The sequence below is a fragment of the Panthera leo genome, chromosome A2, assembly GCF_018350215.1.
Source record: "Panthera leo isolate Ple1 chromosome A2, P.leo_Ple1_pat1.1, whole genome shotgun sequence".
Taxonomy (NCBI): Eukaryota; Metazoa; Chordata; class Mammalia; order Carnivora; family Felidae; genus Panthera; species Panthera leo.
The window spans coordinates 66,264,590-66,292,039 of record NC_056680.1 but is presented as its reverse complement, the minus strand read 5'-3'; the positions used below and the strand labels follow the sequence as shown (position 1 = coordinate 66,292,039).

Here is a 27,450-nt window from a genome sequence, read left to right as displayed (position 1 = left end):
GTGTCCTTAAAGCCATTTGAGGGCAGGTAAAGAGACACCCTCCCCTCGTTCTTTACCATAGGATTCCAGTTGAAAGTGGGCCAGAAGTGAGCATTTCTAAATAGTTCAGAAAAGTCCATAGCAGTGTTAAAAAGACGTTTAAGAACATCTCTCTGCCGGGGCGCATTGGTGGCTCAGTGGGTTAAACGGCTGACTTCAGCTCAGGTCACGATCTCACAGTTCGTGAGTTCCAGCCCCACGTGGGGCTCTGTGCTGACAGCTCTGAACCCAGAGCCTGCTTCCAATTCTGCGTCTCCCTCTCTCTTCCCCTCCCCTCCTGGTGTTATGTCTCTTTTTCTCAAAAATAATCAACATTTAAAAAAAAAAATGTCTCTCTGTCTTTCTGTTTCTGTGAGTAATGGTGCTCATCAGAATTTCCTAGTGGCGCAAGGACAAAGGCAAGTCCGGACACTCGCTCAGATGTTAGAATGGAAGGTGTACTGTTGGGTCGTCCTTGGAATGTGCTTCTGTGGGCTTTCTCCTGTATGTGGATCACCAGTGTGGGTCAAGTGGACTCCTGTGAGGGAGTGGTGTTTGGTGGCCAGGACCTCTTGGGCATTTCTTCCTAAGTGGAATACACAGCGGATCAGGGGGTAGGGGAGACAACACAGGGAAACTACTCTTTCCAGCTCAGAAGGAGTTGATGAAGCCCATGTATGCATTCAAGAAGCCCATGGGATCCTCCAGCTGTGGAGAGAGGTTGACGTAGTCATCCAGAATCAGCACTGATAGGGATTCACAGGATCCAATGGCCCATTGAGAAGAGTAAATGGCAACCGTTACAGAAGCAAGAGCTCCCACCCAGCATCTTCTAAACTTCTTTCTCTGGCTGAAGTCCTGTAAGAGACTGTCGATAACTGAATTGCCATCATCGTTCTATATCCCTGCCTACATGTCCCACGGCTCACTCTCAGAGGGTCAGGCGCACGGCCCGAAGACGGGGGGTGAGACCTCAGGAGAAGGTTCATCAATCACGTGAGGATAGACAACAGCATGTTTCCATCTTTGAGAAACTTTTGGAGAAGGTGAGGACGGTGAGTCTTGGGAAGTACACGTCCCTTCGAGAGACAGAGACTGTTTATGGCAAGCTTCCCAGATCAATTCTGCTTGAACCTATAGAGCAGCCCCCGAGCAACAATATCTCCGTAATCATGAGACAAAAGGTTGATCTTGTGGTTTGGGAGCTCCAGATGCCACAGAGGTGCCTCCACAATGCCAGCCTGTTCAAATATGGAATAGTGATGTGGCCTCAGTTTGTCACCGAAGCCAAAGCCCAAGACATCAAGGGCAATCACTGGATGAAACCTCAGGGTCAGGCCATCCCAAACCTTGTGCCAACCATAGCTGGATGTTGGAAAGCCATATGAAAGCACAACTATCGCAGACTTCCAACCACACCCACAGAGCCTTGGTGGAAGATGCCTAGTCCCTTGTAGGTAAAAAATTTTCATGACAACTGCCATGAGTGAAGAGAGGGAGAACACTGCAGGTAGGGAGGAGTGGGATATACAGATAGGCCACAAGCAGGGGCACAGCCAGTAACCCCACCTGAACCGCTTATCCTGGTCCAGGTAAGATCTGGACTACAAGACTCCATGTTTGGAAGAGAGCTCACATTCCATATTTAATTAGAACCCTATGGATGGAATGAGACCTGGGAGGAAATAGCAAGACAGAGAAGTGAGATACTTTAGACGTGTATAGCTTAGGTGGGAAATGTACTAGGGTCCTGGAGTTAGAAATTCCTGGTAACAAAGAATCCCCTAGTATTTATTAGGGATCAAAAAGGGACCGTGTCTCAGTTATGCCACCTAGATCACAAGCAGATACAAGGAGCACCATTCTAAAGCAAGGCCTCAGAATCTTGGATAGTTTCAGAAGTATGACGTGGGAGGAGGGAGACACTTGCCTTTGGTACAAATGCATATGTCTTGGGGAAACAGCACTGGGTTGGGTATCAACAGGTATAAATTCTGGTTCCAGATGTCTTGTGTGTAAATCAACACCACTCAATTTCCCTTTCTGTAAAGGTAACTGTAATCTACCTCTCAGGGCCAACATGTTAGTTAAAATGTCTAATCAAAAAGAATGGGCAAATACACCCAGGGCTATCGATTGGTACTGTGCTCAGAGCAGGTGTGGCAAATGAATGTCAACGTGTGTGAACACTAATATTCTGAACACGGTCGTCCCTGGGAGCAATGTATTAAGACGGCAATCAAGGAGCTAAGTACGCTATCGTATGTTTTGAAATCTATTCCCCGTATTGTAGAAACAACACCTAAGTGTGGAATTGACCAGCAAAGGTCAACGATACCAGTTTCATATGCGAAAACCAAGCACGATTCTTTCCAAACACTTTCTGTTCGTTCTGCTTTTCCAATTGGTTGTAATAGCTGGAGTCTCTAGGTGGCTCTTTTTTTTTTTTTTTTTTTAATGATGTGAAGAAACCTGATTATCTTCTAGCCAGACTTATTTTTCACAGTTTCTTTTGAACTCATCTACTTGAGATCTAACAAAGGAAAAACTAGCATTGTTGCTAAGGGCAACCTAAGAAATGAATTCTATCATGTGTGAAATAGGCGCTCCCCTTGGAAAGTCTGCCAATAATGATTTCTGGTGCAGACATCTCCAACAGGTAGATAGTGACCCATCAATAGCTTCATCACCCTGTCTTCTCAACATCAGGACATCTACTTCTGGGCCTCTTTAGCCCACCAAATAGGTAATGATGGGCAAGAATTCTCCACATCTCTGCCGTCCCAACCCCTTATTGATAGCTAGGTAATAATTAACAAAGCTTAGTTTCCATCAGGCATCTGTCAAGCACTTTAAAAATATTAACTCATTTAATCCACATGACAAGGGCATAAAATAGGGACTCTTGTTATCATCTCCATGTTACAGAAGACAAAAGAAACAAAGTCCGGATGCAATTTGCCTAAATTTGCCTAAAGATGACTAGGCATCTTCCACCAAGGCTCTGTGGGTGTGGTTGGAAGTCTCTCCAGCGAGAGCTGGAGTCTGAATCCAGGTGATCTGGATATAATGTGCTCAACCGCTCTGCTAGGCTCATGCCCAATACTTGAGGTGAGGATTTGTGTGGAATGAGTAATAAATTCAGCCAGTGATATACACATATTTTACTATTTTTTTAATGTTTATTTATTTTTGAGAAAGGGAGACAGAGCACAAGAGGAGGAGGGGCAGAAATCCAAATCAGGAGACACAGAATCCAAATCGGACTCCAGGCTCTGAGTTACCAGCACAGAGCCCGACGAGGGGCTTGAACCCATGAACTGTGAGGTCACGACCTGAGCCAAAGTTGGACACTCAACTGACTGAGCCACCCGGCGCCCCTCATCCAATTATACTTTAAAGTTATTTATGAAATTTTCTGATGACGTATGTTTCCATTTCCATCTTTGCTTAAATTTAACTCTTTGGTTCAATCTTATTCTTTCTGATAGGACTACACGGTGTCAAATCCAGTTGGGATTGAGTTTATATCGGAAAGTCAAGGGATAGCATGGGGCCTCAAAACTCCTACCTGGACACAATGCTTCTCTATTTCTAGAACAGCTTTTAGGTTACTAAATAACACACCCTAGAGCTAGATCTACGAACTGGTGAAGGTCATTAAAGTCTCTCTTCGTGGCTAAAAGCCAATATTAGGAGATTTTCCCTGGTCTTCCAGCATGGAAGAAACCCACAACCACAGTCCTTTAGTTGCCATTGAGTTGATGTGCTATGATGCCGCTGAAGACGTCCATGTGTCTCTTTCCTAAGATCTCCCACGGCTGTCTCCCCTGGCTTCCCTGAGACTGGGGCGCATCTGCTGGTATTAGCAGCACTGGGTAAGCTTGCCATTTATTTACTTTGAGCCAACTGTGATCAAAAGCCCCTAACAGAAGCTAAAAAGATAGCTTAGTGGAATCAACATCTGGTAGATAATACTTAAATTCCCTGCAATCCTGCGTTTACATCCTAGTAGGGTAAAATCAATCTTCCCTTTACTGGGAAAAATGCAATCAACTATAACTTTCTCAGTGTGCGTTTGTTGGTTTTAAACTTTTAAAACTAAATCATATTTGTTTTACACAGAGACAACTGATAGCGTTGGAACTGATTTGTCGCATCTCCGGACAAACTGGGTATATGATGAAAATCTGTCAATATCGTTTAATGACTGCCGGATCGAACACGAGTTTTAAGTTGAGAAACAGTATCTTAATAAAGTCTTCAAGTATGCTTATTTTTATTATGAAATGGTTGAAGTATCACAGTAGAAAACTCAAAAGTAAAACAGGATTTATTCCTTAACTTAGATAGAAAGACAATTGGGTCTGAATTTGAAAGAGATAGTAGTAAAAATAATAAAATTAAATTATATTTTACATGCTCTACTTTTTTCTGTAATTAGGTGACTTGGAAGGATTTATGTGTTTTCAATTATGTGGACCCTTCCTTTTTACCCTTCCTTAAGGGTAAACTAAGGAATTATGTGGTCAAGTATATTATCCAAAACCTACTCCCCATACCTCAATGGAAAGGCTCTGGTTTTTCCTGTGAGACCCTTATTGCTAACTAGAAGTTTCTTCTCATTTGGATTACAGTTGTTCACTCCATCTTGGATTCAATAGAATCTTTTTCAGCTGTAGTTCTGTGCGAGCCTTTTTAAAAAAATGCTTATTGATTTTGAGAGAGAGTGAGAGAGACAGAGCAGGAGTGGCAGAAGGGAAGAGAGACAGAGGGAGAGAGAGAGAACCCCAATAGGCTCTCTGAAATGAATCTGGGCAAACGAAAATTATTACTATAGAGAGTCACTATTTCTGATGAAATTATTTCAATTCCATTGTTTTGGGGTAGAAAATACTTGAGACTATCGACTTGAAAAGTCATTTGCCTTCATTATATGCTATCGATTTAACTTTATCTGGACTGGATAAAGGTATGAATAACTAGAAAAATAGCACATTAGAAATAAACTAGAGCCTTAATTAAATAAATGTATCATTTAAATTTTCTATAACAGTAAACTTGTACTCAGAATTTTATTCAGTCATGTATAATTATAGGAATATATACTTGGGATTTCAAATTCCAAAGACAGGCCAAACCAAACGTCCTTAAAATGCAAGTAGTGAAACTGTTATAGCATAAAAAGTAACTGGTAGGTAAAAGTACACAAACCCTTATTCTTATTTTATAAACTTCGGTTATAAAATAAATTTGGTTGAACTCAAACACCAATCCGGTATGTATATTTTTTTCCAGTTCACAAGACTCTCTTACAGGTTCTATTAGAAAGGAAAAAGAGGGGCGCCTGGGTGGCTCAGTCGGTTGAGGGTCCGACTTCAGCTCAGGTCACGATCTCACGGTCCGTGAGCTCGAGCCCCGCGTCGGGCTCTGGGCTGATGGCTCGAAGCCTGGAGCCTGCTTCTAATTCTGCGTCTCCCTCTCTCTGCCCCTCCCCCGTTCATGCTCTGTCTCTCTCTGTCTCAAAAATAAATAAACGTTAAAAAAAATTTTTTAAAAATTAAATAAAAAAAAGAAAGGAAAAAGAAACATACTTTTTTTTTCTTTTCCCACAGATCTTCTTTTAGACTGTTAATGGAAAGATATTACCTGTATCCTTATCATGCACAGAACAACTTATTAGGAAAATAGATAGGAAGCTCACACGAAATGAACACATAATTTTAGAAAAGGGTTTTGCATTTGGTCAGCCGTTCTTTTTGGAGAAGTAAGACCTTAGTGCAGCTTCTAGATGGTAACTAAGTGACCAAACCAGTGCTCCTCTATGAAAATTCCTACAATATTTCAGTAGTTTTGGATTTTGCATAGAAAACAAATGGATAACTTGGGAATAACTGGACTTATGGAATTCATAGAACCATATACAGTTCACATAATTGTATTAAACACAAAACACAGCAGAAATCTATCATGAGAGACAACCACCAAATGCAACATCATGCAGCACGTATTAAGACTCTGGTATTAACTTCTAATACAACCACATCTCAGTGAAACATGGCCCTATGACAAAACAAGCAACAACCAACAACGATGAGACCAACAAATGCCTTTATTTTTCCTTCTTATGTTTGGTCAAGTATATTAACCAAAACCTACTCCCCATACCTCAATGGAAAGGCTCTGGTTTTTCCTGTGAGACCCTTATTGCTAACTAGAAGTTTCTTCTCATTTGGATTACAATTGTTCACTCCATCTTGGATTCAATAGAATCTTTTTCAGCTGTAGTTCTGTGCGAGCCTTTTTAAAAAATGTTTATTGATTTTGAGAGAGAGTGAGAGAGACAGAGCAGGAGTGGCAGAGGGGAAGAGAGACAGAGGGAGAGAGAGAGAACCCCAACAGGCTCTCTACTGTCAGCACAGGGCCCGATGGAGGGCTCGATTTCAGGAACAATGAGATCATGACCTGAGCCAAAATGAAGAGACGCTCAACTGACTGAGCCACCCAGGCGCTCCTGTATGATGCTTTTTTTGGAATATGTTCCAGAAGCCCTTGGTCCCTACTGCTCAGAAACAGCTTAACTAGGTGTATCGAGTTTCATGAAACAACCTGATCCGAGATCTACATCTATGTATCTTTTCCCAATTGTATGACAAGAAGCAAACTATATAAAACTGTTGAATTCCACGATACTTCTGGGATAAACCAAATAGGCCCCGCCCCCTTCCACAGCCGGCCCCTATATGCCGGCCTTTAGTCTCTGGGGCTGCAAGAATCTGATGAGAAATGTGAACAATGATCTGGTTGCACAACTCCCTCCCTATTACTCACAATGCTGTCTTTGTTGAGTTATCCGTTGGCTGTAGCCCTTCTCTCTCAGTGCTTTGTGCGTCTCCCCCGAAGCAAAACGATTGGTGGAAGACTATGATTTTGTTTTTCAGGAGAGTGGAAAGCTGCTAGTTTCTAGCACTTACCGAAGGCCTCAGACTTCCACTTGTCAGGACAGGTATGGCATCATTTCCTCTCTAATTCAGAAAGATCAAGGCAAACTTGCAATACTCACAGTTGTAAAGGAAGCGAACAGGTATGGAAAACACAGATCTGCCCCTGGACTCTCCATTACCAAGAGGTAAACAGCGAGGAAACCCAAGTTGGCAGTTACAATGGCTTGAGAGGGTCACAACCTGCACACGAAGTCAGGCAGGAAGGAGGATTCGCATAACACTGTTGAAAAGGAAAATGATGTGCTGAGGCTTGGAATCAGGTGGTCAAGTCAGGCAAAAGTGTGGGTGGGACGGTGGCATGTTAGGGAATTAATTCAATGACCGTAATGGAGCTGTCATTGTTTTGCGCTTGAGAATGATGTAGTAATACGTAAAATCTTAAATTAGTCAAAACATTCCAAGCCACTCCAGATACTTCCATGTTGGGTTTAGAAGGAGCAGGGGGTCACTGGGTTCTCTAATGGAAAGATGACATATGGCTCTGTCCATGCTAACTACTAATGACCTTTCACTGAGCTGTTATTATGTGCTAGGCACCGTGTACAGTAACTTATTTATTTTTATCTATTTTCATGTGATCTGCCTGACAATCCAGTGGGGTAGGTCTAGGCTCCATGTTACAGATGAGAAATGTAAGACTGGAAAAACATACCTTTCTCTGTTAGCAAAGAGTAAAGTCGGATTAAAGATTCCGTGACTCAAGCCCTGTGCTCTCTTTAATGTAATGTAATGATTGAGCTGAAAATTTCACTCCTGGACCTAAGAATCCTATCATTACATCAGGTGTGGCAAGAGCCACAGAGAGAATTACCTTCAAATTATAACTATGGATGTAAATGTAACCATTCATTTATTCAGGACAATTTGTTCCAGATAATGCTACAGCGGTGAACAAGAGACAAGGTCCCTGACCCTAAGGAATAAACTTACAGCAGGCTGCTAAAGAGAAACAGAAAATAAACACATTTTCATGATATGTCAGACAAATAGAGCCGGGTAAGAAATTAATTGGGAATGCCTTTTTATAAAGGATGATTCGGGATAGACCCTTTGCTAAGAAGACAATTGTGACGAAGCAGGAAAGAACCATTCGGATAGTGTTAGAGACCGTGTTCCAGGGAGAGAAAATAGCAAATTTCAATGGCTTTATGAAAGCAAAATGTATTTGGGAAACAGCATGCGTATCCGTGTAGCAGGAGCAAAACGGAGACGAGGCAGATTCGTACAGTTGGCCTTGAACAGCACAGGGGTTAGGGGCACAGACGCCCTGCACAGTGAAAAATGCCCATATAACTTTTGACTCCTCCAAGTGTAAATCCTAATTGCCTATACCATTGACCAGAAGCTTTACTGATAACACAGTCGATGAACAAGCATTTCGTATGTAATATATATTACTATTGCACACTTACAACGAAGTTAGCTAGAGAAGACAATGACGCGATTAAGAAAATCGTAAGGAAGAGAAAAGTGTTTACAGTTTTGTATCTTTTCAAGGACACACGTAACTGGAATCTGTGTTTTTCCAGGGCCAACCTTAGAAGTAAATGCAGACAGAGGGATTAATGACCCACGAAGAGTCATCCAAAGGCTTCAAGGAGAGCAGCAGCATTCTCCCTGCAGTAAAGAGAAGGGTTTTTCTTTTATGTTTATTTATTTATTTTAAGAGACAGAGAGAGAGAAAGCATGGGTGCATGCATGCATGCAAGTGGGGAAGGGGCGGGGAGAAACAGAGAGAGAGAGAGAGAGAGAGAGAGAATCCCAAGCCTACTGCATGCTTTCAGGGCAGAGCCCAACACGGGGCTCGATCCCAGCAACCGTAAAATTATGACCTGAACCAAAATCAAGAGGCAGATGCTCAACCGACTGAGCCCCCCAGGAGCCCCTAAAGAAGTGTTTAAAGGGACCAGCTGTTAGTCAGTTTGGACTGATTTAACAAAACACTATAGACCATGTGGCTTTAGTAGCAAAACTAATTCTGAAGGCTGGGAAGTCCTGGACCAGGGAGCCAGCATGGTCAGGTTCCGGTGAAAGTCTTTTTTCTGGTTTGTGGACAGGCTTTTACTTGCTGTGTCCTCTCTCTCTCTCTCTCTCTCTCTCTCTCTCTCTCTCTCTCACACACACACACACACACACACACAGAGTTTGGGCACTTCACCTTGTAAGGACACTAATCTCATCATTGCTTCTCGAAGGTCCCACCTCAGAATACTATCACACTGAGAATTAGAGCCTCCACAGATGGATTTGGGGGTCGGGCTCAACTATTCAGTGCATTGCACTTGGAAATTGAAAAGGAGGCGTTACATTATGGATGATAGTGTGAGTAACAGATGAACACGGCTTGAGCAGGAAATTCTGGAACAGCAATTATCGAGGATCGGAATATCCTAGAGAATCTTTTTTTTTTTTTAAGAGCAAATTTTTTTCTAAATGTTTATTTTTGAGAGAGAGAGAGACAGAGAGAGAGAGAGACTATGAGCAGGGAAGGGGCAGAGAGAGAGGGAGACACAGAATCTGAAGCAGGCTCCAGACTCTGAGCTGTCAGCACAGAGCCCGACGTGGGGCTCGAACTCACGGACCGCGAGATCATGACCTGAGCCGAAGTCGGACGCTTAACTGACTGAGCCACCCGGGAGCCCCAGAATATCCTAGAGAAACTTGATTGTTTTCGGAACAGGGATAAACAGACTGTACACAAAATTTCAGCCTTTGTCCACATTTTTGGAATTAGAAAATTTGTCTTCTGACTTCTTCAAATTCAGTCCATGGTGATTTTCAGGAGGAAGCTCAAGCTACAATGAAATTCACCCTTTTCAAAATAGAGTCCCAGGAACATATCAAAATATACCCCCAAACACACACACACGCTCATATACACAGGCATACATCCACACACATGTACACACATACCTTCCAGTCCAGGAAGCAGTGAGTAATATTGGTTGCACGTGAGAACGTGGCCAGTGAACTCTGTTAGCCCAAGGACATGGGCTCCTAGGCCAATACTTAATCTTCATTTACTTGACAAACTAAGATCTTAACACAACTACCAAATGGTTATCTCTTTATCAAGGAGAAGTGAAAGATTTGAGGCAGGTGGGTCTCAAGAGATACCTAAGTGAGGCGTGTCTCACAACCTCATCACCTCATTTTCTGTGAATTTGGGGTGGGGATGGGCTGGGCATTAGGTATCTGTTTGGTGGAAATGTTCTTAATGGAAGTTGAGAATCTCAACGAACGAAATGGCCGACTGCCCTTCAGGTCCATGGTGGTAAATGTGTAACAGAAATATCTGCATGATTAAGAATGTTTTCCTTTCGGGGCATGTGGGTGGCTCAGTCAGTTAAGCGCCTGACTGCAGCTCAGGTCATGATCTCAGCAAGTTCAAGCCCCGCGTGGGGCTCTGTGCTGATGGCTCAGAGCCTGGAGCCTGCTGCGGATTCTGTGTCTCCCTCTCTCCCTGCCTCTGACCCATTCGCATTCTGTCTCTGTCTCTCTCCAAAATAAATAAACATTAAAAAATTAAAAAAAAAAAAAAAAAGAAAGAAAAGAATGTTTTTCTTTCTCAGCTGCATGCAGTTGCCAGAGTGATTTGTCTCTAGTAGTTGCACTGACTTACATGGCTTCCCAGTTGTCCAGCTGACAGAACTTGTCACATTGTACCCTGACTTCTGCTTTACTTGTCAATCTCCCTAATTAAACTGTGAGTTGTTTTAAGGCAAAGAAAATATATGTATCTTTTTTATCTCTGGTTCTTTGGGCATGACAGTGCTCCATAAATAACTCCAAAAATAGATACGCTTTTAATGATAAACGTTCAATCTCAAACACCTAGATAGTGTGGATATATTTCTCTTTATAACAATTATCTGTCCTTGACCTGGTAATGAGGAACAAGCTTATTTCTGTAACAGACACTAAGTTCTCTGCCTGAAGTACTTGAAGTCATTTGTTCTTGTATATTAATGGTAAATATGTAGGACGATTATTTTATCCTACATAGCTATATTTCTAAGTATTTCTAAATTTATTTTAAACAATCAGCTATAGTTCAAGTTGGTAAGACTCTGATCTTTGAACTATGCTTCATTAAATTATTATGTCTACCACTGGATTATATAACTAACATTTTTGTTGCATAATATACTATATTCTGACAAATTTCAATCCCTTGAAAGCATCCTTGTATTAAGTTTTATGAACAATTGCAATCAAGCAAATCTTTTCAAGCAGAGACACAGAGACACCTGAGATTCTCCATTAACTCTCTTTAGAAGCAAAACTGACATTTGTTGGTTTAACTTTTATCATGACACCTGTTGTAGACTATTCTCAGAAAAAAAAAAGATTGCTTTGAAATGCATTTAAATAGTCCTGAATTCCTGTAAAACAGTAAGAGGTAATAATTAAAATGCCTGTTCTCAAATTTTCAGAAATGTAAAATACACATGGCATATTGTATGATTATTGTCTGATTTTTCATTAGATTATTTATATGAAAATCAATGTCTTCCTTTTCCCAGTGAATTCAAACTGTAAGTATACATAAATACCTAAATTCAAATGCAAGGATGAGATTTTTCCCTAAGTTTTAGGGAATGGAACTTATGTGTATAGTCTTTGGTCTAGAATGTCCAGTGTTGCTGTATATATCCAAGAACAGCCCTAAACTTAAAAGAAAGACTTAAAATTTAAAAAGAAGAGTTTTTACTCACATGTGGGATTTAAGAAACACAACAGAGGAACATAGGGGAAGGGAAGGAAAAGTACAATGAAAACACAGAGGGAGGCAAACCACAAGAGACTCTTAAATGCGGAGAATAAACTGAGGGCTCCTGGAAGGTAGATGGGCTAAATGGGTGATGGGCATTAAGGGGGGCACTTTTTGGGATGAGCACGGGGCGTTGCATGTAAGAGATGAATCATTGGGTTCTACACCTGAAGCCAAGACTACACTGTATGTTAACTAATTTGAATTTAAATTTAAATAAGTAAATAAACAAATGGAAGAAGGAGGAGGACGAGGAGGAGGAGGAAGGGGAGGAGGAGGAGAAGAAGAACCAGAACAACTTAAAAATAATCCAGAATTCTATACGTTGTGGAACCTACTTCAGAATTAAACAAAGGAAAGATAATTTGGTCCCACTGGACCCAACCTTCAGGAAATTTATAAAGGACCTTCTTCAGGCTAAAGGGAAATGATGCCACTTAGAAATTTTTATCTAAGCATGTTAGCGCTAAGCTCTTATGAAAAGTTTTCTACTATTTGAAAGCCCAAAGAAAGTTACTCGGTCATTTTAGTCAGGGAGATTTATTTACATAATCACGTGAGTTGTCTTGTCCAGGGAAATTCACCTATGTTTGGCTTTGTTATTTACTCTTTTATTAGACCCCAGACACCAGGTATGTTGTGCTTTTGTCCAGTTGAAAAGAACTCAAGTAGCGTTGCCTTATTGCCCTGTAGAGATACTTAACTGCTTTTGTATATAAGCTAGTAATCTTATTCTAACATTATTTTCCTTCCCAACTCTAGTGAGACACAATTGAACAGAGAACATTGTGTAAGGTTAAGGTGCACAACATGATAATTATATATATGTACACATTATGAAATGATTGTCACAGTAAGGCTAGTTAACACACCCATCACCTCCCCCAGTTACCATTTTGTGCATGTGTGTGTGAGACAGAGAAAGAACATTCAAGGTTTACTTTCATAGCGAATTTCAAGTATACAATACAGTATTGTTGGCTTTATTCACCACACTGTATGTGAGACCCCAAGAACTTCATCATATAACTGTGAATTTATATCCTTTGACCAACATCTCCCCATTTCCACCACCCCTCAGTCCCTGGCAAAAAACAGTCTACTCTGTTGCTTTGACTTTGATTTTTTTTTAGATTCCACATACAAGTGAGATCATACGGTATTTCTCTGTCTGATTTATTTCACTTAGAATAATGCCCACAAGTTTCATCGATGCTGTCACAAATGGCAGGATTTCCTTCTTTTGTAGGGATGAATAATATTCCATTGTACTTACATACCGTATTTGCTCTATCCATTCATCTGCTCACAGACACTTAACTCATTACCGTGTCTTGAAAAACGTGAATAATACTGCAAAGTGGGGATGTAGATGCCTTTTTGAGATACCGATTTCATTTTTTTCTGGTAGATACCTACATGTAGAATTGCTGTATCATACGACAGTTCTATTTTCATTTTTTTTTTTTTTTTTTTTGGTGGGGGAAGAGAGAGAGAAAGGGTGGGCCCATATGAGCAGGGGAAAGGCAGAGAGAGAGGGAGACAGAGAATCTTAAGCAGGCCCCGTCAGCACAGATCCTGATGTGGGAGTTGATCCCACGACCCTGGGATCAAGACCTGAGTTGAAATCAAGAGTTGGATGTTGAACTGACTGAGCCACCCAGGCGCTCCTATTTTCTTTTTTTTTACTGGACCTCCGCTATGTTTTCCATAGTGACTACATCCCCACCAATGGTGCACACGAATTTCCTTCTCTCCACGTCTTCACCAATACTCTTTATCTCTTGTCTTTTTGATAATAGCTATGCTGACAAGTTGAGATGATATCTCATCTCATTCTGGTTTTGTTTTGTGTTTTCTGGATGAATACTGATGTTTAGCATCTTCTCATGTACTTGGTGGTGATCTGTACATTTTCTTTGGAAAAATCCTTATTTGGGTCCTTTGTCCATTTTTTAAGATGGATTATTTATTTCCCCAGTGAGTCACATCAGTCACTTATGTTTTGGATACCAACCCCTTATCAGATATATAGTTTAAAAATATTTTTCCCATTCTATAGTTTGCTTTTTCAATTTTGTTGTTTCAAATTTATTGGCCAAATAAATTTTGGCTATTCAGAAGCTTTTTAGTTTGATGTAGTCCTATTTCTTTTTTTAACCTTTTTAAAAAAATTTTTTAATGTTTATTTTTGAGAGAGAGAGAGAGAGAGAAAGAGAGAGAAAATGTGAGTGGGAGAGAGGCAGAGAGAGAGGGAGACAGAGAATCCCAAGCAGGCTCCAGGCTCTGAGCTGTCAGCACAGAACCTGATGCAGGGCTCGAACCCACAGGCCAGGAGATCATGACCTGAGCCAGAGTTGAATACTTAACTGACTGAGCCACGCAGGTGCTCCAAAGTCCAAATTCTTTATTTTTGCTTTTCTTGTTTGTGCTTTTGGTGTCATATACAAAAAAAAAAAAAATCATTTCCAAAATTAATTTCAAGTAGAATTTTCCCTGTGTTTTCTTTTAGGAGCTTTACAGTTTAAGTTTTTACATTTAAGTCTTTATTTTTTGAGGTACTTTTTGGAAGTGGCATAAGATATGGGTTCAATTTCATTATTTTCCATGTAATACCTAGTTTCCCAAGCACCATTTATCAAAGAGACTATCCATGCCCAGTGAGTATTCTTGGCTCTCTTGCCAAATATTGACTGTATAGGTATGGTCATATTTATGGACTCTTACTTCTGTTCCATTGGTCCATATGAATGTTTTTACACTAGTATCTTACTACTTTGAATTCTGTAGCTTGTATTATAGTTATAAATCATGAAATATGATCCCTTAAGTTTTGTTCTTTTTCAAGATTGCTTTGGTTATTTGGGGACTTTTGTGGTTCCATGCAAATTTTAAAGAATTATTTTTTTCTATTTCTGTGGAAAATGGCACTGGAATTTTGATAGTGATTGCATTGACTCTGTAGATTGCTCTGGTTAGAATGGACATTTTAACAATATGAATTCTTCTGATAGATGAGCACGGGACAACTTTCAATTTATTTTTGCCTTTTTCAATTTCTTTCATTAATGTCTTACAGTTTTCAGTGTATAGTCTTTCACCTCCTTTCTTAAGTTTTCATAAACATTTTAGTGTTTTTGATGCTTTTGTAAATGGGATTATTTTCTTTATTTCTTCGATAGTTTGCTGTTCGTTTATAGAAACAACTAATTTTTATGTTAATTTTGTATACTGAAACTTTACTGAATTTATTCTAACAGTTTTTATATCATGTATAAAGAGATAAAATTATGCTTTTTTCCTGTCTGATTTGGATGCCTTTTATTTATTTTCCTTGTCTAATTTCTCTGGCTAGACTTCCAGTGCTATGTCCAATGGTAAAGGAAAATGAATATCCCAATTATGTTTCTGATCTTAGAGGAAAAACTTTTAACCTGTAACTAGTGAGTATGTTAGATGTGGGCTTGCCATATGTGGCCTTTTTTATGTTGGGGTACATTCCTTACATACCTAATTTGTTGAGAGCTATTAATCAGGAAAAGTGCTGAATTTTGCCTAATGCTTATTTCTGTGTATATTATCATATAATTTTATCCTTTGTTAATGTGATGTATCACATGTATTCATTTGTATTGAACCATCCTTGCATCTGAGAGATAAATTCCACTTGATCATGGCGTATAATTCTTTTTTTTTTTTAACGTTTACTTATTTTTGAGAGAGCACGAGCAGGGGAGGGACAGAGAGAGAGAGGGAGACCCAGAATCGGAAGCAGACTCCAGGTTCACAACCGTCAGCACAGAGCCCGATGCGGGGCTCGAACGCACGAACCACGAGATCATGACCGGAACCGAAGTCAGATGCTTAACCCACCAAGCCACCCAGGCGCCCCATAATTCTTTTAATATACTGCCGAATTTACCTTGCTAATATTTTGTGGAGAATTTTGCATCCCTATTCATCAGAATACGAGACTGTGATTCATTTTTCTTGTTGTGGCCTTATCTTGCTTTTTTGTCAGGGTAACATTGGCCTCATAAATTGAGTTGGAAGTCTCCCTTCGTCTTTAATTTTGGGGAAGATTTTGAGAAGGATTTGTGCTAATTTTTCTTTAAATGTTTGGTAAAATTTACCAGTGAAGCTGTTAGATCCTGGGCTTTTCTTCATGGGGAAGGTTTGATAATTGATCCCATCCCCTTAGTCATTATTAATCTATTCGGATTTCCCATTTTTTTCACAATTTAGTCTTGGTAGGTTGTATGTTTATCCTTTTCTTCTAGGTTATCCAATTCGTTGGCATATCAATATTCATACTAGTCTCATGTTCCTTCATATTTCTGTGATATCAGTTGTAATGTTTCTTACTTCCTTTCTGATTCTATGTGAGTCCTCTCTCTCTCTCTCTCTCTCTCTCTCAGTTAGTCAAGCTAAAGTTTTGTCAATTTTATCTTTTTAAAAATGAACTCAGTTTTATTGACATTTTCTTTTTCTGTCTTTAAAGTTTATTTATTTATTTCGAGAGAGAGAGAGAGCACATGCATGATCAGGGGAGGTGGTGAGGGGAGCAGAGAGAAAGGGAGAGAGAGACAGAGACAGAAAGACAGAAAAAGAGAGATGCCCAAGTGGGCTCTGTGCTGTCAGAACTCAGGGATCAAACCCCCCAAACTGTGAGATCATGGCTTGAACTGAAATCAAGAGTCGGACACTCAATGGACTGAGCCACCCAGGTGCCATTATCTACTGTTTTCCTATTCTCTATTTTACTTGTTTCTATTATGATCTTCATAATTTCTTTTTTTCTGCTAACTTTGGACTTAGTTTATTTCTCTCTCTAGTTCACTTAAGTATATTGTTAGATTGTTTATTTTGAGATCTTTCTTTTTATAAATATAGGTATTTAAACCTATCAACTTCCCCCTGAGCACTACTTTTGTTATGTCCCATAAGACTGGGAATATTGTGTTTCCACATTTGCTAATCTCAAGATAATTTTTTATTTCTTCTTTGATCTTCTGGTTGTTCAGAAGTGTGTTAATTTCTACATATCTGTGAATTTTCCTCCTATTATTGATTTCTTGTTTCATATCCTGAGTGCTGTAAAAGATACTTGATATAGTCTCAATTTTCTTGACTTTTTAATACTTATCTTGTAACCTAAAATATGATCTATCCTGAAGAACGTGACGTGTGCTTGAGAAGAATGTGTATTTTGCTGCCGTTGCATGTTCTGTTAGATAGGAATGTCTGTTAGGTCCATTTCATCTATAGTGTGCAAATCTGCTTTTTCCTATTGATTTTCTGCCTGGATGATGTATCCAATGTTTGTAGTGGAGTCTCCTACTAAAGTTTCCTACTATTACTGTCTTGGTGTTCATTTCTCCTTTCAGTTCTGTTAGTTTTTGCTTTATATTTTAGATGTTTTCATGTTGGATGCATAAACATTTATACTTGTTATATCTTCTTGACCAATGGACTGTTTTATCTCTATATAACGATCTTCCTTGTCCCTTTTGACCATTTTAACTTAAAGTCTATTTCTCTTCTGTAGGTATAGCTACTCCTACTCTCTTCCAGTTACCATTTGTTTGGAGTACTTTTTCTACATTTTTGTTTTCAGAGTATGCATGTTCTTAAATCTAAAATGGGTCTAATGCAGGCAGCAGATCATTGGACCTTTTTTAATTTTCTCTTTCTCTTCCCTCTTCTCCTTCCTCCTCTCCCTCTTCCCCCTCCTCTTTCTTTTTCTTCTCCTCCCCCTCTTCTTCCCCCTCCTCCTCCTCCTTCACTTTCTGCTTCTTCTTCTTCTTCTTCTTCTTCTCCTCCTCCTCCTTCTTCTCTTTCTCCTTCTCCTTCTTTTTCTCCTTCTCCTTCTCCTCTCCCTCCTCCTCCTCCTTCTCCTTCTCCTGCTCATTCTTCTCATTCTTCTTCTTCTTGCTCTTCTTCTTCTTCTCCATTTAGCCACTCCTTCTTTTTTGTTTGGAGACTTTAATTCATTTACATTTAAGATAATTATTTATAGATAAAAACTTACTATTGCAACATTCTTAATTGCCTTTTTGACTGTTTCAAGTTCCTTTCTTTCTTTTTCCTCTCTTACTATCGTCCTTAGGATTTGATCACTTTTTGGGCAGTATGCTTTCATTCACTTATATTCACCTTATGTGTATCTACTATAGGCTTTTCTTTTGTTATGTCACATAAAATACCATTTTATGTTTGTTACATTAAATGCTTTATTACTATATCATCTTATTTAGGCTGAAAACAACTTAACTTTGATATCATAGCAGAACTATATTTTTATTTCTCCCCCTTTCACATGTTAGGTTATCAATAGTATAATTTACATCTTTTTATATTGGGTACCCAATTATAAAAATAATTATACTGAATTTTAATATGTTATTTAACTTTTTTCTTGTTGTTGTTCTTTTCTTTGTTTGTTTGTTCATCAACTTTTAAAATACAGTGGAAAATAATATGTGTACCACCATTATAAAATTAGGAAATCTGACTTCGACTATATATTTATCATTACTGGTGAGTTCTACAAATTCATGTTTTACAATATTGATTAGTATCCTTTCATTTCAGTTCAAAAAACTCCCTTTATTATTTATCATAAACTAGTTCTCATGAGGATGAACTCTTTCAGCTTTACTTACTAATAGTGTTTCTATTTCTAGTATAGCAGTTTTTAAAAAGTCTTTCTTAGAATTTCCATCTCTCTGCTTACATCATCACCCAACCTTGCATGTTGTTACATTTTTCATCGTTGTTTTAATTTAAATGTTTGGTAATTCCGACATCCCTTCCATAGCTGAGTCTTATTCTGATCTTTACTCTGTGGCTTCGAATTGTGTCTTTTGCCTTTTGGTAAGCCTTGTAATTTTTTGTGGAAAACTGTACGTGATATAGTAGGTGAAAGGAACACTACTGAATAGGTCTTTACTGAGGTGGTGGTGAGGCCTATGGAGAGGGAAAGCATTCTGTAGTCCAATGATGAGATCTCAATCTCTTAGGAAGCCTGTGCCCCTGGGTTGTGAACTTTACAAGTACATCTCAGTTCTGCCTCCTACCTGAAGTGATGCAGGATGGCTTGAGGAGGCTAAGATGACTGGAGTTGGGTCTTTCCATTCCCCTAAGTAGTTAGATTCTGATAAAACCCCAATAGACTTTGGAAATAGGTGCTGGCAAAATAATTTATCTTGAGAACAATCTTTTTTAAGAAGAACAGAATGTTCTGGCATACTTCCACATATTATTTTTCAACTCCCCTGCCTAAAGCCCAGGGGGATGTTTCTCAGCTTTCTCAGCTATTTACTGTCAAAACCTGGTAGAGCTCTAGGAAATTCAACTCACAAAAGTGTGGGGGACCCCCCCCCCGGAGTTTTTAACTCCCAGACTTGCCCACACCGATCCTCCAGGAATTTGTTAATCACAGTTCAGATATTCCCGCCCCAACACTGGTCCCTACTGAAGTTTTGGTTCCCTGGTTGGGGTCCAGCTCTAATAAATTGTGATTCCCAGTATTAGCCTGTATGTCTCTCCAATTTTAGGGGCAGCTGTTTGTTCTGTGATCTCAACTGACCCCTGATAGCTCTCAGAAAAGCTGTTGAATTTTCAGTACATTGAGCTTTTTATTTTTTGTTAGGATGAAGTGAAGAATTCCAAGCTTTTTACATGCCGACTAGAATCTGAACATACTAAATATCTTTTTGTTCTAGAATTGAAACACAATTATAATATAGAATTTCATCAAAATGTACGTTTTCATCACTTTTTATAAAGAACGTTAATAGTAATAAGGCAGAAAGAGGTACCAATTTTAAAATAAGCAAAATTAATTTTGTTCTAGTAAAAAAACACTCATGGCAAATACTAACAGTAACGGTAACAAACCTGTACATCATTTTGTTAGTTTAACCAATGAGCAAAATAAGAGGGATTAGACTTCTAGAATAATGGAGTGAGGATGTTATTCATTCCTCGGCCCCACAGAAACAACGGCGATATTAAAAAAAAAAAAAACAAAACAAACAAAAAAAAAACTATCATCTTTGAACTCTAAAGTTTAACCAAAAGCACAGAGTAAACTAGAAACCTTCATTCCAGAAGAGCTGCTGCATCTTGGCAAGAACAACAAGACGTGCGGTATTTTTATTGAGGTTTGCACCATTTCTACCTTCGGAATGGTGCTGTGATGGTCATGAAAACAGGGAGACCTGTGTCACATACCTTTATAAAGCCCCAGCCCAAAGCCCTGTATATTTTGGTAACACTACCAGCATCTTCTGAGGAGACTCTATTCCCGGGGCATTGTCACTATTGGACATGATTCAGATCTCTGCCCCAAGGATTCAGCTCTTTCCCCAAGGTATTAGTAATCACAGTTGTCTAAGGCTGTGAATTTTTGTGGAACAGATAACAGGCCAGCAAAAACTTAGATAAACATCTTCAGAGATAAGAAATAGATGATTATGTATGATCTTGAAACGCTTGAACGCATTCTGCTGCTATGGAGTCAATTGTTCCCCCCCACCACCACCAAATTCATACGTTGAAACTATAATCCCCAGCATGACTATGTTTGAAGATAGAGCTCTTAGGAGGCGAGGAAGGCTGAATGAGGTGGAGCCCTAAACCTACAGGGTTGGCGTCCTTATAGGGTAAGGAAGAATCACCGGAGATCTCTCTATACACAAAGAGGAAAGACCATGCGAAGACAGAACAAGAGGGTGGCTGCTTATGACCTAGGAAGAGAATTCTCTTCAGAAACTGAGTTTACCTGTAACGTGATCATGAACTGCTAGCATCCAGAACTGTGAGAAAATAGGTGTCTGTGGTTTAAGCCACAAGTCTGTGGTCATTGACTGTGGCAGCCTGAGCTGACTGATACAGCCACACATATATAAGCAGCGGTAGGAATATGCCCAAAAAAGACCAGAGATAGAGCCTGATAACTTATCAATGGCTGGCCTTAATGTCCTGCATAACAGGAAATTACAGCCAAAAATGACTTACGTTAGCTTTTTACCATCCTAAAGTTTGAAGTTGAGCCTTTAAGCACAAATCCCCATGCCAATGTGTATGATACTTATCGGGTCAAGGCATTTAAGGGACTCTTCTGACCCATTATTGACTAATCATCAAACTATGCTGACTGAGAGGCAGCCCCTGAGAAGGCCAGGCTTTAAAAATAGCACTTTAAAAATAAAAATGATCGGAGAACTCCGTGGCTTCATACAGCCTTGAGTACAGAACCTATAAAATCCATTCTGGAATTCTGTTAAGCAAAGGAACAGAACAAGAGGGGAAAAAAAAGTGTTAGGAACAAACCTCATGGGAGGGTGAGAACTCATTTCAGATTTGCTATAGTACCTAACAGCCTTGCTTTTCAACAAAAAATTATGAGACATTCACAGCAAAACAAAACAAGAAACAAACCAAACCACAAAAACTATGTATAATGTATAAAACTGTTGATGGGCTTAACAGTGTATGGAGATGTAATCTGTATGATAATAATAGCCCAGGAAAGGGATAAGTAAGAGAAAGATATTAGAGCAGTTTCTATGTACTATGTAATCAAATTAGCATTAGTCTGAAATAGATTGTTTTAGGTGAAGATGCATATTGCAATATCCAGAGAAGCCACTAAGAAAATAAGACAACATACTAAAAAAAAAAAAAAAAAAAAAAAAAAAAAGAGGGGCGCCTGGGTGGCTCTGTTGTTGGGCATCCAACTTCGGTTCAGGTCGTGATCTCACGGTCCGTGGGTCCGAGCCCCGTGTCAGCTCTGTGCTGACAGCTCAGAGCCCTGAGGCTGCTTCGGATTCTGGGTCTCCTTCTCTCTCTGCCCCTCCCCCACTCATGTTCTGTCTCTATCAAAAAATGAATAAACGTTAAAAAAATTTTTTTAAATTTAAGTGTCCGACAAAGAAATACCTGTTCAACCCAAAATACAGTAATAATGGAAGAATAGAGAAACACACAAGACATAAAACACATAGAAAGCAAACTGCAAAACCCAGTCATATAATTAGACTAAATAAATGGATTAAGTACTCCAATTCAAAGGCAATCTAACGACGTGATTAAAAAACAGAATCCAACTACAGACTGTACACAAAAGACAAATGAGATTCAAATACCAATAATTCCAAAGTAAAAGGCTGGGAAAAAGATATGCCATACAAATTATAAGAGATTTGCAATGGCTATACTAATATACAAGTAGATTTTAAGGCAAAAATTATAGTACACAAAGTATTACTAGAGGTAAAGACAGATATTTTATACTAATAAAAAATTCCATTCAGCCGGAATAATTACATATGTTTACTTAACCACAGAGCCCCAAAATACATGCTACTTAGAACTGAAGAGAGAAACAGTTCAACAAAAATAGTTGAAGATTTCAGTATTCCACTTTCAATAATCGATAGAACATCTAGTCAAAAAAATCAGAAAAAAAATACAGACAACTCGAAAAACACACTCAACTTGACTAGTATCTAAAAAACATGATAATCAATGACAACAGAAAACACATTATTTTCAATAGAACATAGGATATGCAAATATCAATGTAATATTAGTAGGACAAAGAATAGAAACCACATGATTATCTCTATAGACATGGTAAAACATTGGACAAAAACCCAATGCACATTTATGATTTTCACAGGCGGTAACTCCTTTCACAACATCCACCGCGAGCATTGTACTTAGTGACGAAAGACTGAAGATATTCTGCCTAAAATCAGGAAGGAGGCAGCCATGTCTGCCCCGGCCACTTCTCGTACACGTACCGAAAGGGCTAGCTAGTCCAATGAGGCAATAAAAAGAAAGACAAAGCACCTAGATTGGAAAGAGGGGGTAGGACTATCTTTTCTCACAGACAACATGATCTTGGATATAAAAGGTCTGAGGGCATCATGAAAAGAATTAGAAGTAAAATACGTGTAGAATGAGTCTTTAGAATATTAGGACGATACTGAAAAACCAATCGCATTTCTATTTACAGCAATGACCAATACGAAATTAGGAATACGGTTTTTCACAACCACATCAGAAAGAATAAAATACTCATGAATAAATGTAACAAAAGAAGCGTAAGACTTGTACCCTGAGAAATAAAAAAATTAAAAAAAGAATTACAGCAGTAAAATAAAGAAGTTCAAAATAAATAGAGAGGCGCACGTTCTTGGATTGGAAAACCCAGAAGTGCAATGGTGTCATTTCTCCCAATTTGGTCCATAGATTCAACAAGTAGGTTTCAAAAAGTGGAGATTAAATCCAAAGGATCTTATAAATATTCTATAAATGTTCCAACAAAACTTTTTTTTTTTTTTTTGCAGAAACTCGCAAGCAAGATCCCAAAATTTACGTGGAAATGCAAAAGTCCAAAGAAATGAAAATATATCTATGTTTTGAATTTCAGTGGACTATTTTTAGAGCAGTTTTAGATTCAGATGAAAATGAAGCAAAAGTTCTAGCATTTCCAAACACCACCAGCCCCCACCCCCACCCCTTATCTCTCCTACTATAATAGCCCGCATTGAGGGGGTACATTTCTTCCTACAGAAAAACCTACATTGACACATGATATTATTATCGTCCAAAGGCCATAGTCCACATTAGGGTTCACTCCCGGTGTACATTCTACAGTTTCGGCCTAGGTATTCTTCCCTAACCCTTAGTTACTTGTTATTTTTTACTGTCTCTATAGTATTGTTTTCTTCTCCAATGTCCTACAGTTGAACTCATACAGTATGCAGCCTTTCAGAATGGCTTCTTTCACTTCGTAATATGCATGTGTGTTCCTCCCTGTTGCATTTATGGCTGGGCCACTCATTTCCTTTGAGCAGTGAAAAATTATTCCATTGTCTGGGTGTGCTATAATTTATTTATCCACTCACCTGCCGAAGCCCATCTTGGTTGACTCCTAGCTTTTGCAACTATGAATAGAGCTGCTACAAACATCTATGTGCAGGCTTATGTGGGTCATAAATTTTCATCTTCTTTGAAGCTGAAATAGCAAGAAGCATTAATGCCAGATCATATGGTAAGAGTATATCGAGTTTTGCAGGAAACGGCCACCCTTTCTTTCCGTCTGTATCATTTTGCATTACTACCAGCCATGGATGAGAATTCCTATTCTCTACTTCCTTACCAGCACTTGGTGTTGACATTATTTTTAATTTTCACCTTTGTGCTAGATGTGTAGTAATATCTCATCGTCGCTTTATTTGCCATTCTCCAATAACATATAATGTTGAGTATGTTTTCAACTAGTTGCAGGTTTTCAAAGAACCAAGTCTGAAGAGTTTCACTTACCCGTTGCAAAACTTAGTAGATAGCCATACAAAATTTGCATACAAATCTTCTTAGAAAAATTATTTATGATGCTCAAAAATCGGAAATATCCCAAACGGTTATGAACCAGCAAATGGTTATACCAAACATAGTATATCAATACAATGGAATGTTATAGAGAAATAAAGAACAGAACACTGACACATGCTACCACGTGAATTGCTCTCAAAAGTATTATGGTAATTCAAATTGTAAGACACAGGATAACACGTATTTTATGATTTCATTTATATGAAAATCCAGAAAAGGCAAATCTGCAGAGACAGGAAAGAAATTATTGTTTGCATGAGGCAGAGCATGAAAATTGGGGTTACTTGAAAATAAGACTAGGTAGGGGCACCAAGGTGGCTCAGTTGGTTAAGCGTCCGACTTTGGCTCAGGTCATAATCTCAGCGTTCGTGAGTTCGAGCCCCCCATAGGGTTCTGCACTGACAGCTCAGAGCCTGGAGCCTGCCTTGGATTCTGTGTCTCCCTCTCTCTCTGCCCCTCCCCTGCTCGCACTCTGTCTCTCTCTCTCAAATATAAATAAACATTAAAAATTAAAAAAAAAAAAAAAAGAAAATGAAACTAAGTTATCTCATTGTTTGAAAATCTGCTTAATTGTGCTTAATATTGCTTCATTGTGATGGCTTCACGGCACAGTAATTTTTCTAAAAGTCATAGAGTTGAAAACTTGAAAGAGAGAAATTCAATGATATATAAAATGTGATGCATTACAATATTTTTCACAGTAGCCAAGACACAGAAACAAATTAAATGTAAGTTGATGAAGAAATAGGTAAAGAAATATATATATGTATGAATATATATATACATATTATGAATATATGAAGCAGTATAAATATATATATATTTTTGAATATTTTATATTCATAGATATATAAATATCTATCTATATATTTATATATATAAATATATATATAAATATATATAAATATATAAATATATGTTTATAAATTATATAAATATATATAAATAAATATACTTATTTTATTTATATATATTTATATTTATTATAAATATATAAATAAATATATTTATATATATAAATAAATATTATATATTTATTTAAATAAATATATTTAATAGTTATAAATATAAATAAATATATTTATAAATATAATATATTTATAAATATATTTATTTATTTAAATAAATATTATATATTATATATAAATAAATATATATTAAAATATATATAAATATATATAAATAAATATATATTAAAATATATATAAATATATATAAATATATATAAATATATATAAATATATAAATATATATTTATAAATTATATAAATATATATTTATATATTTATAATAAACGTAAATATATATAAATAAAATATATTTATATATAAATAAATATTATATATTATATATAAATAAATATATATATTAAAAATATATCTAAATATATCTAAATATATATAGATAGATATTTATATATCTATGAATATATGAAGTGAGATACTACACACACACACACACACACACACACACACGCTAGTATATTATTTCAACCTTTCAAAAGAAGGAAATTAGGCCATTTGTAACAACATGGATGAACGTGGAGGATAGTATTAAAGTGAACTAAACCAGACACAGAAAGACAAATACTGGATGATCTCACTTTTATGTGGAATCAAAAACGTTGAACTCCAAAATAGAGAGTACAACAGTGGTTGCCAGGGTGGGGGAAATGAGATATTGGTCAAAAGATACATACCGAACACACACACACACACACACACACACTCACACACAGTAACTGTGAGTTGATGGATATGGTAATTAGTTTGTGGTAATCACTCCACAATGTATTCGCATATCAAAACATCACGTTGCATATTTCAGATATACACAATTTTTTCATTGTCAGCACCTCAATGAAGCTGGGGGAAAATTGCGAAATATAAGAGCAAGTAATCAACCAAAAAAGTGGATATTTTCCACACGCACATCAGAGATTCACTCTGAGGAATAACGAATTCCTTCTCAATAAGAGACAAACCAAAAGAAGGGGATGTGTGGCGTGTGAAGGGAGCAGGAAAGAAATATGGTATGCGGTCTCTAGTGGCAAAGCCGCAGAGGCAAATATTATCAGAGCTGGGGAGTTTAAGGAAAGAGCCGCAAGAATCATGTTCAAACACGATTTCAAATACCGTAAATTCTGACAAGTTGAAAAACCAGTTTTAAATTTTTCAGCAGTATTAAACATTTACAACCGTCATTATCTCACAGCTCCCCGGGAGCCCACTGGTGGGACTGCAAAGGCAGACCATCCTGATTTCAAAAAAACACAAATTACCATACCCCATGTTACGATCCAATAGCCCCCATGAAATTCAAAGGAATTGTGCATAGAGCTTGTCCAATGGTGGTCATTGCCTGATACTCTGACAGCTTGGTAAAACTACAAGCAAGAAGAGAGGAAAGAATTTTCCTTTCAGTATGCATCGCTAGACACATTTGGTGAATTTGTTATTGACCTGGGGTTTTTGCAGAACCTGGATCAAAATATCATATGGAGATGACTTTACAACAGAGGCGTTTAGTCTCAAATAGGGTCATTGCCATCCATAGCCACCTGTATCTTTAACTTAGATTTAAAATGCATAAGATGGTTTTCTTCAACAAAACATATGCCTTAGAAGGTAGAGAAGCAAAAATGTCAGAAACCAATAGTGACTTCAAGAAGTATGTGATTCTGTTCTCTCATTTTACAGCACCCCCCCCCACTCCCGAAAAAAGTCAAAACGGCCTAAAACATCTGGTTGACACATATTTAATTTTCAGATGGATAAATAAAATCATAGCACCGGTCAGTTTGGTTTTTTGTTTATTTGCTTGCTTTTGATTTTACAAGACACTCAAATCCTGGTAGTTTCACCAGGAAATGCTATCCCTTAAAACTGACATCATTTTAGGCTTAAGGCACCCAAGTACTAGATAAATTACATCTGTCATATTTTGTGGGCTAAAAGAAAAATTTTAAGCTTCTGTCAGGCACGGTTGGAGTTTTAGGTACTTTGGATTTATCTAAAGTTGCTGTTGGAGGAAAACCTTTGGTTTTCCACAAAGAGACATTAAATACTATCTACACAAGCTTAAAAAATAATGTTTTCACTGACTACCCCAAAACTGATATTCAATAACTACAAATCTCCATTTGATTAACAATACAGACTTTCATCAAGTTCAATCTTGAACAATTCTACTTATTAAAAGAAAAATTATCTACTTTTCCCCCAAATCCTGACCCAGACAACA

At 38.0% G+C, this 27,450-nt stretch overlaps 1 pseudogene; it reads right to left on the bottom strand.

Annotated features, from left to right (window-relative positions):
• Nucleotides 1-651: 651 nt before the first annotated feature.
• LOC122213141 overlaps nucleotides 652-27,450 on the bottom strand; it is a 41,484-nt pseudogene continuing 14,685 nt past the window's right edge.